This window comes from Peromyscus eremicus, chromosome X (assembly GCF_949786415.1).
Source record: "Peromyscus eremicus chromosome X, PerEre_H2_v1, whole genome shotgun sequence".
NCBI lineage: Eukaryota > Metazoa > Chordata > Mammalia > Rodentia > Cricetidae > Peromyscus > Peromyscus eremicus.
In genome coordinates, this window is record NC_081439.1 from 63,212,613 (window position 1) to 63,225,313 (window position 12,701).

At 36.5% G+C, this 12,701-nt stretch overlaps 1 pseudogene; it reads right to left on the reverse strand.

The window, feature by feature from the left end:
- Positions 1–1,231: 1,231 nt before the first annotated feature.
- LOC131899958 (proteasome subunit alpha type-2-like) lies at positions 1,232–1,932 on the reverse strand (annotated as a pseudogene).
- Between the last annotated feature and the right edge of the window lie 10,769 nt (positions 1,933–12,701).

Sequence of the window (12,701 nt, forward strand, 5' to 3'; positions counted from 1 at the left end):
ATATATGTTGTACTGTATTGAATTAGTTATCTATGCTCCTGCTAGTTTTCCATTTATTGGAGTAAGGGAACTATATTCAGGCGCCTATGGAAAAAACAAAGTTACCTAACTTTTGTTTTTACTGTGGGTTTTATAAGCAAAAACAGAATAAAAGAAATAAAATCACAAGATGGACATAACCTATTCTGAGTTTCACCACAAGATGGAACTGTTAGAATTTGGATCATAAAGAGAAAAAAAGAATAATTTGAGACTGAGTGTGTGAGAACTGCGTGATTTTTAAAATCTACTTAATTAAAGATATCTTGAATAAGAATTTACTGCTCGTTGTGTGAGGCAGAAAAAAAAGAGATTCAGATTTTGCACATTCAAGGTTCATGTTCCTTGTCTCTTTTAAAATAAGGTATTGATATGACTTTGTATAAGGTAAGCATTCACTACGCTCCTAAAAAAGGAGGGGACCTCTGTAAATGGTACCTTATGCTTTATTTTTATTACGTGGAAATCTAAAAGAATAAAGGTTATGACCTATTATTTTAGCATAGGAAAACACAGGAAAGCTGAAAAGATGCCTCTTCTAAAAGCCTTGATAAAAGCACTATTATATTAAATGATCAAATACGATTATATAAACTATTTTCTTTTCACATGCAATATTAAACAAATATTCAGTATCTACTAATAGCAATGTATTTTTTAAAATGGCACAAGTAGGGATTGGAGAGAAGGCTTAAATGGTTTAGAGTGTATACTGATCTTGCAGAGGACCCAGGTTCAGTTCCCAGCACCTACATGGTGTTTCACAAACATTTGTAACCCTTGTTCCAGGGGATATGACACCATTTTCTGGCCTCCGTGGTTTCCTGAATGTATGTGGTAGAAAAATAATGCAAATAAACACATACAATACAAATAAAATAAATGATAAATAATACATATTTAAAAGGTACAAATAAATAACTTTCCACTATAGAATTTCAAAGTCCATTGACTTTCAATTTTCATTATTTGATGATATCTTCCATTTCTGTTTTTATTATCATATTTTGTGTTTTTACAATTTAAATGAAAATTATTCAGAACTTCTATGTAAAAGCATAAGTATTTCATATGTTACCTGTTAAATTCATATATTGTATATTACTCAAATTAGTCTGTACAAACAAAGCATACTTTATACATGTATAAGTAGATACATGTCTGAGATCTGGATTGTTCAGGCACATCTTTATTATGCTATGACAGTCAAGCAACCCTTCACTTCAGCTGGGGTGAGTCTTTTAAAAGTCAGTTTCAGTGCATATCTCAACTTCTATGTTATCTTCTGTCATTTGCCCTTCAAAGCTTTCCTTTAGGGTTAGGATGGCTGTATGAATGGCATCTTCCAGTCCTAGGTCTTCATTATATCTCGTCTCAAGGAAAGTTTTCCTGTTCACACAGTTCTTCCCCATTGCTGTGACCTTCCAGGCAAAGTAAGATCAAGGTGGATCTGTACGAAATAAATACGGTTGTCCCTCATTCTACCCACAAATAAATAAAGAAATAACAAACGGATGAACACCACCTGACTGGGTATACTCTCAGGACAGAGGCTGCTCTCTGTACCAGCTGGCCTGTGGGAATGTGTTCTTGATAAACCAGATAGTATTGCTGAGCAAGTTTCTGAGCTCTGCACAGCACTCTATAATCTGGGCCGATGCCACTATACACCAAACCGATATGTTTGGTAATTGGATCCTCTTTGTGTACACTCCTTTCGTCATACAGGATGGATTTCTGTTTTTTCTCAGTTGCTAATTCTACACCATTTGCAGCTTTAATTCCCACTTAAAGGGCCCCTCCAGCTACAGCAGCCAAAGCATATTCAATGTGGACATGTTTACCAGATGAGCTGAATAAAGTCAGCGAGAAGCACTAACTGCTCTCTGCCATCTTTACCCAGAACGTCCTCATTTCAGTTTTTATTTCCCCTTTTAACTTTTCTTTTTGTCTTATTCCTCCAGGTAAGACTTCAAGTACTACATTTAGTAAGAATTGAAAGAGTGAACAATTCTTGACATATTTTAGAGAAAATGGTCTTATCTTTTTCCTGTTAGTATAATATTGACTGTAGGTTTGTGGCATATAGCATAGATTTTGCTGAGGTATGTCCCATTTATCCTCAAAATTTTTGCAATTTCTATCATGAAGGCATGCTAAATTTTGTCAAATGACTTTTCTGCATCTATCTAGATGTTTATGTGATTTCTGCTTTCAAGTTCATTAATATGGTGCTACACTTATTAATTGACATGTGTTGAGCCAAATCTGAATCCCCAATATGAAGCAAACTTGGCCATGATTTATGACATTCTTAATTATTTATTTTTAAAAACTTATTCTTTGAGAATTTCATATATGCATACAATGAAATATGAACCTATCAACCCCATTTACTTCTTCCAACTTCCCAACATGTCTCTTTCCCAAATTCCTTCCCCTTTTTCCCCTTCTCCTTTTCTCCACACCCTTGCCCTTCTATTCTTTATAACTAAGTCAAATTAGTATTGCCCATATGTGTATGTCTATGTGGTCATCTACCCCAGCACAAGGAATCTGTCAATGTCTACACCCGCAAAGAAGAATGATTCTCTGTTCCCAAACAGGTAGCTATAAACTGCCAGTAGCTCCTCAGTTAGGGGTGAGGCCTTAGAAAACTCCTCCACTAAGCTAGAATTTGAATGGCTTGGTCTTGTGCAGCAGATTTTCTTAATGTGATTTTGAATTCCATTTGCACGTATTTCATTTGGGACTTTTGCATCTGTTCATTAGGAAGCTTGGTCTGCAGTTTTTAAAACTTAAAAAAAGATTGTGTATATGAGTCCTTGCCTGCATGTATAGATATGCACCACTTACACTCCTGGTGCCCATGGAAGAGAGAAGGGGCAGTCAGATACCCTAGAACTGGAGTTGAAGATGCTTGATAAGTATTACAAATATTTTCTGATGATCTCTGGGTTTCATTGGAGTTTGTTGTCACAACTCCTTTTCATCTCCAATTTTATTTATTTGACTTCCTTTCTGTTCTTTTGGGTAAATTTTACTAGGGGTTGGTCTATCTTGTTAATCTTTTGAAAGAATCAACTCTGGTTATTTGGATGATTTTCTCTCCATTTATTTTCTGCCCTAATTTTTTTTATTTCCTGTTATCTCCTGAATTTGGAGCTGAGTTCTTGCTTTTCTAGAGATTTTCAAAATGCGTGTTTATGATGTGTGTGTGTGTGTGTGTGTGTGTGTGTGTGTGTGTGTGTGTGTTGGCACACAATTCACATTTGCATAAGGAAGTCAGAACACAATTTTTGAAAGTCCATTGTTTCCTTTTATCACGGGTTTTAGGGTTCAAACTCGGATTGTCAGGCCTGTGTATCAAGCACCTCTACACGAGCTTTGGGGCATATTAATTACTTATTTGGGATCTCTCAGTATTTTTTTTTTAAATGTGAGCACTTACAAAGTGTGCCAGAGACTCTTGAAGGTTGTACTCTCAGTTTCATTGGACTCCAGGATTTTACAAACTTTCTCCAATTTCTTCATTTCTTTCAAAAGTACATTAAGCATTTTATAAGTATTTATAAAAAGTATTTAGTCTGGCATTTGATTTCTTATGTTTTTTTTTTTTTTTTTTTTTTTTACTGTGGTCCTATAGGATGTAGAAAGTTATTGTGATTTTTTTTCACATTTATTAAGGTTTGCTTTGTAGCCTATAATATGGCCAGTTTAATAAAATTTTCTATGTTCTAAGAAGAATGTGTATTTCCTATTTGTTGGATGGACTGTTCTATAGGTACCTGATGGGATCAAGTGACCCATTGCATTATTTAGTGCTGAGGTTTCGTTGTTGATTTGTGATTTGGAGAGCCTACCTGTATACGCAATTAAGGTTTTGTTGTATCTTATTATTACTGTCACGACATGTTTTGTCTTTGCATGTTTTAGTGACTGTTTTATAAAATTTGGTAGGGTTCCCAAGTTTTGGTGCATAAATAATTAAAATACTATGTTTTCTTGATTAATTATTATGTTTATCAAATTGTAGTGGTTCTATCTCGTCTGATTAGTTTTGGCTTGATGTCTAATGTCTACTTTATCAGATTACGAGAATCACTATACCAGCTTTCTTTTGTATAACAATCAGTGTATAAAGCAGTTATGGCCTGTGAAGAATTGTTTTAAACTCTACATGTCTTGAAATATATTTTAATCTATTTAAATATATAATTTTGATGGGTATAACAATCTTGGACAACAATTATTTACTTTCAAGTATAGCACTTCATGTTTACTAGCTTTTTTTCATACAATTTTAACTTTATTGTACTGAATTTTTATTTCATTGTAAACATCTCCTTCAAATAAAGTACATATTTCTAAATAATTTTATTTATTCTTTACAAATTTCATACACTATATTTTGAGAATATTGTTTCTCCTCCCTCAGAACCTCCCAAATCCTCTACCTCCCTACCCCCCTAACTTCATGTTATTTCTCTTTCTTAAAGCCAAAACAAAACAAAACTAAAACAATAACAAAAAGAAAACCCAAACACACACACATACACACACACACACACACACACACACACCACCACCACCACCACTACCAACAAACCCCTCCAAGTCAGATTTGTGTTAACCAACTACTCCTGAGCATGAGGAAGCTTGTCTTGGAGTATGGTTGATATACCCAGTGTCTCTCCATTGGAAAAAACAAAATAAAACTGATCCCCCCTCTTCTAGCAGGTATAAATTGCAAAGAGCTTCTTCGCTGAGGTGGGACTTATGCCCACTTTCCCTCCTTCGTGCTGGGATTTTGTCTGGCTTAAACTGGTGCAAATGTTTTACATGCTTTCGCTGACATGTTGAGTTCATATGTGCATCAGCCCTGCTGTGTCTATTCCCTTGGATAGCTCAGTCGGTAGAGCAGGAGACTCTGAATCTCAAGGTCATGGGTGGAGCAAATACCACTACGTTCATCCACTACCTCGGGTTCTTAGAAAATTTTTGTCCCATCTTTTGTATAGATCTCTAAACATTGAGGGGAGGGGTGTTCAATTGTGGGTCTTTGTTTTCATCACCATCTATTGCAAGAAGAAGCTTCTCTGATAAGGGTTGACTGATGGATGTATTGATCTATAGCTATAGAAATTTGTCATTGGAAGTCATTTTATTGCTATGCTCATTTAGCAGAATAATACTTGTTTTTTTCTCTAGTGCCCATGGGACCTATGTAGTCTCAGGTTCTTGGACTCATTAACAGTGTTGAATTTAAGCTCAATTTCATGGAGAGGGCCTTAAATCCACCTGAAGAGTGGTTGATTCCTTTGGTAACATTCATGGCACTATTTTATCAGTGAGCATATCTTTCAGGTATGTTGTCATTATAGCTCAAAGATATGGATATATCCTTATGAATATATGGGTATCTGGGTAAGATTGATCACTTTTCTCCCCCAGTAGCATGCATAACACCTTAGCTATGCACATCAGCCAGGAGTAGTGGTACTTAAGTTGAGTAATAGCTAGATTTCTCCATGTTTTATGACATAAGTATGTAGCATCTTCAACAATAGGGTCTTACCATTAAATTGGGTAGGGTAACTATTCTGGCTAGTCTTATGTTAACTTGACATAAAAGCTAGAGTTATCTGAAAGGAAGAAACCTCAATTGAGAAAATTCCTCCATAAGATCTGGCTGTAAGGCATTTTCTTAATTAGTGATTGATGAGGGAATGCCCAGCCCGTTGTAGGTGGTGCCATCCCTGAGCTGGAGGTCCTGTGTTCTATAATAAAGCAGGCTGAGAAAGGCAGGGGAAGCAAGGCAGTAAGCAGCACCTTTCCATGGCCTCTGCATCAGCTCCTGCTTCTAGGTTCCTGCCCTGTTTGAGTTCCAATCCCAACTTCCTTCAGTGATGAAAAGGGATGGAAGTGTGAGTCAAATAAGCCCTTTCCTCCCCAATTTGCTTTCTGGTCATGTGTTTCACCACAGCAATAGCAACCATAACTAAGAGTCACCAATAATATTGACAATGCCCCACAATGTTTGAGGGGATCTATTTGACCGTCTTAGTCAATGAGATTAAAAGTTATAACCCATTCCTGGAACTGGGCCTTTTATTTGGCAGCACATGAAAAGGCACTGGTGGTTTTTGACACTCATGTTCCAATTCTCTATTCTTGTCTTTATGGACCATGTGTGTCCATAAAAAGCAATAAATATGAAGGAATTTTAGTTAGTATTATCTACGAACAAGAATCACGTATGTTAGAGACATAAGGCAGAAACAAACTAAATCCTTGTGGAAAATCAAGATGATGATTAGTTGCTGTGGGATAATGCTCTTGTACACTGTAAAGATTTGTCACTTGAATTGTTTTAATAATATGCTGATTGGCCAGTAGCTAGGCAGGAAGTATAGGCAGGGTGACCAGACTATGAAAATTCTGGGAAGAGGAAGGGCAGAGTCAGGAGTTGTCAGCTGGACACAGAGGAAGCAAGATGAGAATACCACACTGAGAAAAAGTGCCAAGCCACATGGCTAAACATAGATAAGAATTATGGATTAATTTAAGTGTAAGATCTAGTTAGTAATAAGCCTGAGCTACTGGTCAAGCATTTATAAGTAATATTAAACCTCTGAGTCAACTATTTGGGAAGAGGCATCTGGGTATTGGGAACAGGCAGGTGTAGAGAAACTTTGCCTACAGTTAGCAATTAGTAATAGCTAAGACAATACCCCTTGCACATGGTGGACATTTGTCTTGTTTGTTGAAGTCCAGAAGTGCCGGGGACCAGCCTAAGCAATTTCGAAGGTCTTGAAGGGCAGGGATGTCTGGCAGGCACAAGAAAAGACTCAGACACACAAGCTGGTGCAAGCTAATTAGTCTTGTCAGATCCAGAGATGTGTGTCTTCTCTGCCTTCTCTCAATCTGACTCAACCCCAGTCTTTTGTTGTAATAATACAAGGAAAGACAGGATGAGAAAATTCAACAGGTGAGTGGGTTCTTCACAATAGTTTCAAAAGTTCTTTTTGTAAATCAGCAAAGGGTACCCTGTGCCCCTTGATTGCACATAGAAGTTCCCAGGAAGAAAGCCAAAGCATGCCAGCTTATTCTTTTGCAAGTTAATAATTATCAGAACATCTGAGGTAATCACCCCAGAGGCCATCTACTACTTGCATTTTCTCAGAAAGCACAGAAATACAAGCAATGGTTTAAGGTACCAGACTGCCAGTTTCCTCTCAGCTTAAGTCCTTCTTCATTACTCTGTAATTTGTCAAGTTGTCTTCTAACTAGTTCTGGACAACACGTGTCTTTTATCCTATCTATATGTCACTCCATCTACAGTTTTCTGCCACCAGCCTTCTGGATTTTTCCCATGACCTGCAAAACAGCTTTAACTCCTGCCATTGTCACAATCTCAATATCATTTCTAATTTCGTGGAAGCCACCGCAGGAGAGAGAAAGAAAATCATAAAGAGCAAATAGAGTAGGAGGATTACAAGAACCAGTAACAGTTGGATGGGTGAGAACATGACATGCATACACCATAAAGTCTGCCCTCGGGACACAAGGGTTGTTTCCCCCTGGCCCACAGAAGGCAGGCTTAGTAAAATATCCCGTGGGGCAGGCCCGGAGGGATCTATGTCCTCATTCTCGGGTACCTCCAGCACAGATTCCACTGGCAACACGTGAGGCTTTTCATATGCCGTCTCCGGCACAGAAGTAGACATGATGGCTGTGCTCCAGGAAGACCAAGTGAGTTCTGTCTCATTGCCATATATGATATCTGATCTAATGCAATATCTCTGTGATCTCTGACTGTATTGCCTTACCAGCTTTTAGAATGTTGATGAAAGACTTGATGTAATTCTGATGTTTTAGCTTCTGTATGTTAGTTGATGCTTCTCTTTTATAGCTTTTAATATTCTTTGATTTGTAGTTTTGGCATTTTGACAATGATATATCATGAAGAGGTTCTTTTCTGGTCATGCATATTTGTGATTCTATACTTCTTTTTGTCTCTGGAAGTCTATTTCTTTTTCTACTTTTGGGAACTTCTCAACCATAATTTCATTGGAAATACTGTTTAGACTATTAGCTTTTATCTCAGTTCCTTCTATCTCATGAATACTTAGGTTTCATTTCTTGAGTGTATCACAGATTTCTTGGAGATTTTGATTATGTTCATTTTCCTTTATGCATGTCTGTATATTTTACATTCCTTTTAAAAATGTTTTCAATGTGTTTCCTTTTTCTTTTTTATTTATTCTTTTCGCACATATTACATTGTGATCACAGCTTCCCCTTCCTCCTTTCCTTCCTGCACCCCCTCCCAGATCCACTCCTCCTTCTTTCCCTTCAGAAAAAGGCAGGCCTCCCAGGGATAGTAACCAAATATGGCATATCAAGTTATAATAAGATTAGGAACATCTCCTTATATTAAGGCTGAATGAGGCAACCCAGGAGGAGGAAAAGGGTCCCAAATGCAGGCAAAAGAGTCAGAGACATCCTCTGCTCCCACTGTTAGGAGTACTGGAAGAACACCAAGCTGCACAAACATAATATATACGCAGAGGACTAGATCAGACCCATACAGGGTCCCTGATTGTCCATTCAGTCTCTGTGAGCCCTTGTGAGCCTTGGTTGGTTGATACTGTGGGCCATTTTCTTGTGGTGTCTTTGACACCTCTAGCTCCTACAATCCTTCCTTGACCTCTTCTGCAGGATTACCTGAGCTCCGTCTACTGTTTGGCTGTGGGTCTCTGCATCTGCTCCCATCAGCTGCTGGATGAAGCTTCTCTGATGACAATTATGCTGGACTCCAGTCTACAAGCATATCAGAGTATCATTAGGAATCATTTCATTGAATTTTTTTTTTTTTTGCCAGTCACGTTTGGTTCTATCCTAGGTCCCTGGGTTATGCAGACTCTGGTTCCTGGCCCTCCAGACAGTGTCAGGCATGGGATTCCTGCATTCTTATTTTGTCTTTATTTTGACTTTCTCCTTTACTCACTTGCTCATACTGAGACAACCTCTAATCGGGCATCTTACCTGGACATTTTTCTACACCATTTAAAAAGATAATTTTGAAGAATATAGCATTCTTTCCTGGCTCATATTTAACTTCAGCATTTGAAATATATCATTCTTTGTTTTCTTGGATTTGTAGGCTATGATGTAAGATATGATATTTTTTTCTGGTGTGATTTCCTTTTGAAGTGAGTTAATATTGTCCTGTTACAGCTTTTAATAGTTTTGGTTTTATATTTCAGCTTCTGATTGTAATATGTCATAGTGTAATTCTCTAGTCATGCTTTGTTGCAGTTCTAAATGCCTCTTATGCTTGGACGTCCAGTTCTTTCTCCAGATTTTGGAAATTTTCTTTGGGATTTCATTTAACAGATTCTTCATGTCAGTGGTTCTCAACATTCCTAATGCTTTGACCCTTTAATGTAGTTCCTCATGTTGTTGTGACTGCTGACCATAAAATTATTTTCATTACTACTTCATAAATCTTCATAACTGTAATTTTGCTACTTTTATGACTCATAATGTAAATATTTTTGGAAACAGAGGTCTGCCAAAGGGGTCGTGATCCACAGGTTGATAAGTGCTGATGTATGTCTTTACTTTTTAAAAAAATTTATTCTCTTTATACAATACATCCTGACTAAACTTCCCCCATCCACTCCTCCCATTTTTCCCCAATTTCCTCTCTCTCTCAGTGGCATAACTTCATACACACACACACACACACACACACACACACACACACACACACATACACGCATCCATACACTTATGTGTTTAGGTAATTATAAGATTCCTTGAAGTTTAATGCACAATCTTGACATTATTTGTCCCTCCTTTCTCTATTTCTATTTTGTGCTCCCTTCCCACTCCCTAATAGAGCTCCCTTTTCTAAATTTCATTCTTAGTTGATATCACCCATATCCTGCTAGGCCCCTGTCAATCATGCCCCCATGGTCATTTTATACTTCCTTGGTTTCTGTACTTACTCCATGTTGTAGATTTCCATCTGAGGATTTGGAGGTAGGAACTGCAGATAAGAGAGAGGACATGGCACTTTTATTTCTGGGTCTGTGTATTACCTCATTCAATATAATATTTTCTAGGTCTAACTATTTACCTTCACATTTTATGCTTTTATTTTTACTTACAGCTGAATAGTATTCCATTGTGTATATGTGGTATATACTTTCATTATCTATTCTGTTGAAGGACATTTAAGTTGTTTCCACTTTCAGTCTATTGTGAATGGGGCAGTAATGAACATTGCTGAACAAGTATCTGTGGAGTAAGATATCAGTTCCTTTGGCCATATACCAAGGATTGGTAGAGCTGAGTTATATGGTAAGTTTAATTTTATTTTTTGAGGATTTTACGTACTGATTTCCATAGTGACTCCTCCACCAATTTGCATTCCCACAAATAGTGAGAGAGGCTTCCCCTTTTTGCACAACCATGACAACTTTTGTTGTTAGTTGTTTGCTTAATCTTAGCCATTCTGACTAGAGTAGATGAAATCTCAAAATTATTTTAACTTTCATTTGCCTAATTGTTAATGTTAATGAACCCCCTTTGAGGAATTTTTTAGCCATTTTTAATTTCTGCTATGATTAGATCCATATCTCATTTTTAAATCTGGCTATTTGTTTCTTTGACTCTTTTGTTCCATTTTGTTTTTTGAATTCTTCGTGTAGTATGTATGTTAATTCTCTTTCACATATATAACTGGCAAAGAGTCTCTCCAACTCAGTGGGTTTATTCTTCACTTGATTGTTTCCTTAGCTGTACAGAAATGTTTTCATTTTTATGAGATACTGATTGTCAGTTATTGGCCTTCTAGAGCAAATGGAGTCCAATTGAGAAATTCCTTTCTTACACCCAAATCTTATAAAATTGCTTTTTTTTTCTAGCAGTTTTAGCTTTTCAGGATTCAGATTGAAGTATTTGATCTACTTGGAGCTACTTATTGTGCAAAGTACTAGACAGGAGCTAATCTCATTCTGAATTTAGTTTTCCCTGCAAGATTTGTTGAAAAACTCATATTGGGTCTTCTTTATCGTTTTAATGGTCTACATGTCTGCTTTTGTGCCTGTACCATATTGTTTTTATTATTATAGCTCTGTAGTATATCATCAAATCTGGAATGGCAGTCCTTCCAGTATTATTTTTACTCAGGATTGCTTTGGCTATCTGGAGTATTTTCTGGTTCACAAGAATTTTAGGATTACTTTTATATTTCTGTGAAGAATGTTGTAGGTGTTTTATTTAGACTGCATTCAGTGAATGAATTGATTTTGGTAGGATGGTCATTTCAGATTGTCAAAAACTATTACAGTATTGTAGCAATGATAATATTAAAACTGGTCCATGAGCTCAGGGTGTCTTTCTAGTTTTTATTATCTTTCTCAATCTCCTTCTTGAGATTTGAAGTTTTTGTTGTGGAGATCTTTCATATCCGTGATTAGACTTATTCCAAGATATTTTAGTATCTGTTTCTATTGAGTGTTCCATGATATCTTTCTCAGTGTGTTTGTTGGTGGAGTATAAAGAGACTACTGATTTTCTAAAGTTGATTTTATATCCTACCACATTACTGAAATTGTGTATTGTTTCCAATTTTTTGGCAGAATTTCTGTTATCTCTTATGTATTATAACATATCATCTGTAAATAAGGATAATTTGACTTCTTTTTTTTCAACTTGTGTCTCTTTAATTTCCTTCTCTTGCCTTATTGCTGTGGTTAGTCCTTTCAGTATTACATTGAAAAGGAATATGGATAGTGGACAGACCTGTCTTCTTCCTGATTTTGATAGGATTGCTTAAGTTTTCTCTATTTTGGTTATATTGACTGTGAGTTGGTTTGTCATACATATCCAAAAGTGTTTATCTGCTATAGGAGTTTCCCAGTGAAGTTTTTAGGGTCACTCATGTATACATTCATATCATCTACAGGTAAAGATATTTTGACTTCTTCCTTTCCTATTTTATCTCCTTTATCTCCTTCAACTGTCTTATTGCTCTACCTAAGACTTCAGGTAATATAATGAATAGATATGGAGAGAGTGGGTAACCTTGTGTTATTCCTGATTTTAGTGGAATTGTTTTAAGTTTCTCCATTAGGTTGCTGTTGGCTGTGTACCTGCTATAATCACCTCTACTATTTTGAAGTATGTCCTTTTGATCCCTAGTCTTTCTAGGACTTTTATCATGAAAGCATGTTAGATTTTGTCAAAAGCCTTTTCTGCATTTAATGAAAAGATCATGTGGTTTTTGTCTCAGTTTGTTTATGTGATGGATCACACTTACTGATTAATGTATGAGGAACTATCCCTGCATTTCTGAATGAAGCCAGCATGATCATGGTGGATACTCTTTTTGATGTGTTCTCGGATTCTGTTTGCAAGCATTTTATTGAAAATTTTTGTATCTCTGTTCATAAGGGAAATTGGTCTGTAATTCTTTTTTTTTTAGTTGGGTCTTTATGTCTTTATGTGGTTTAGGTATCAGGGTAACTGTAGCTCTGTTAAAAAGAATTTGACAGTGCTCCTTCTGTTTCTATTTTGTGGAATAATTTGAGGAGTATTCAGGTTAACTCTTTTTTGAAAGTTTGGTAGAATTCTGTGTTAAAACC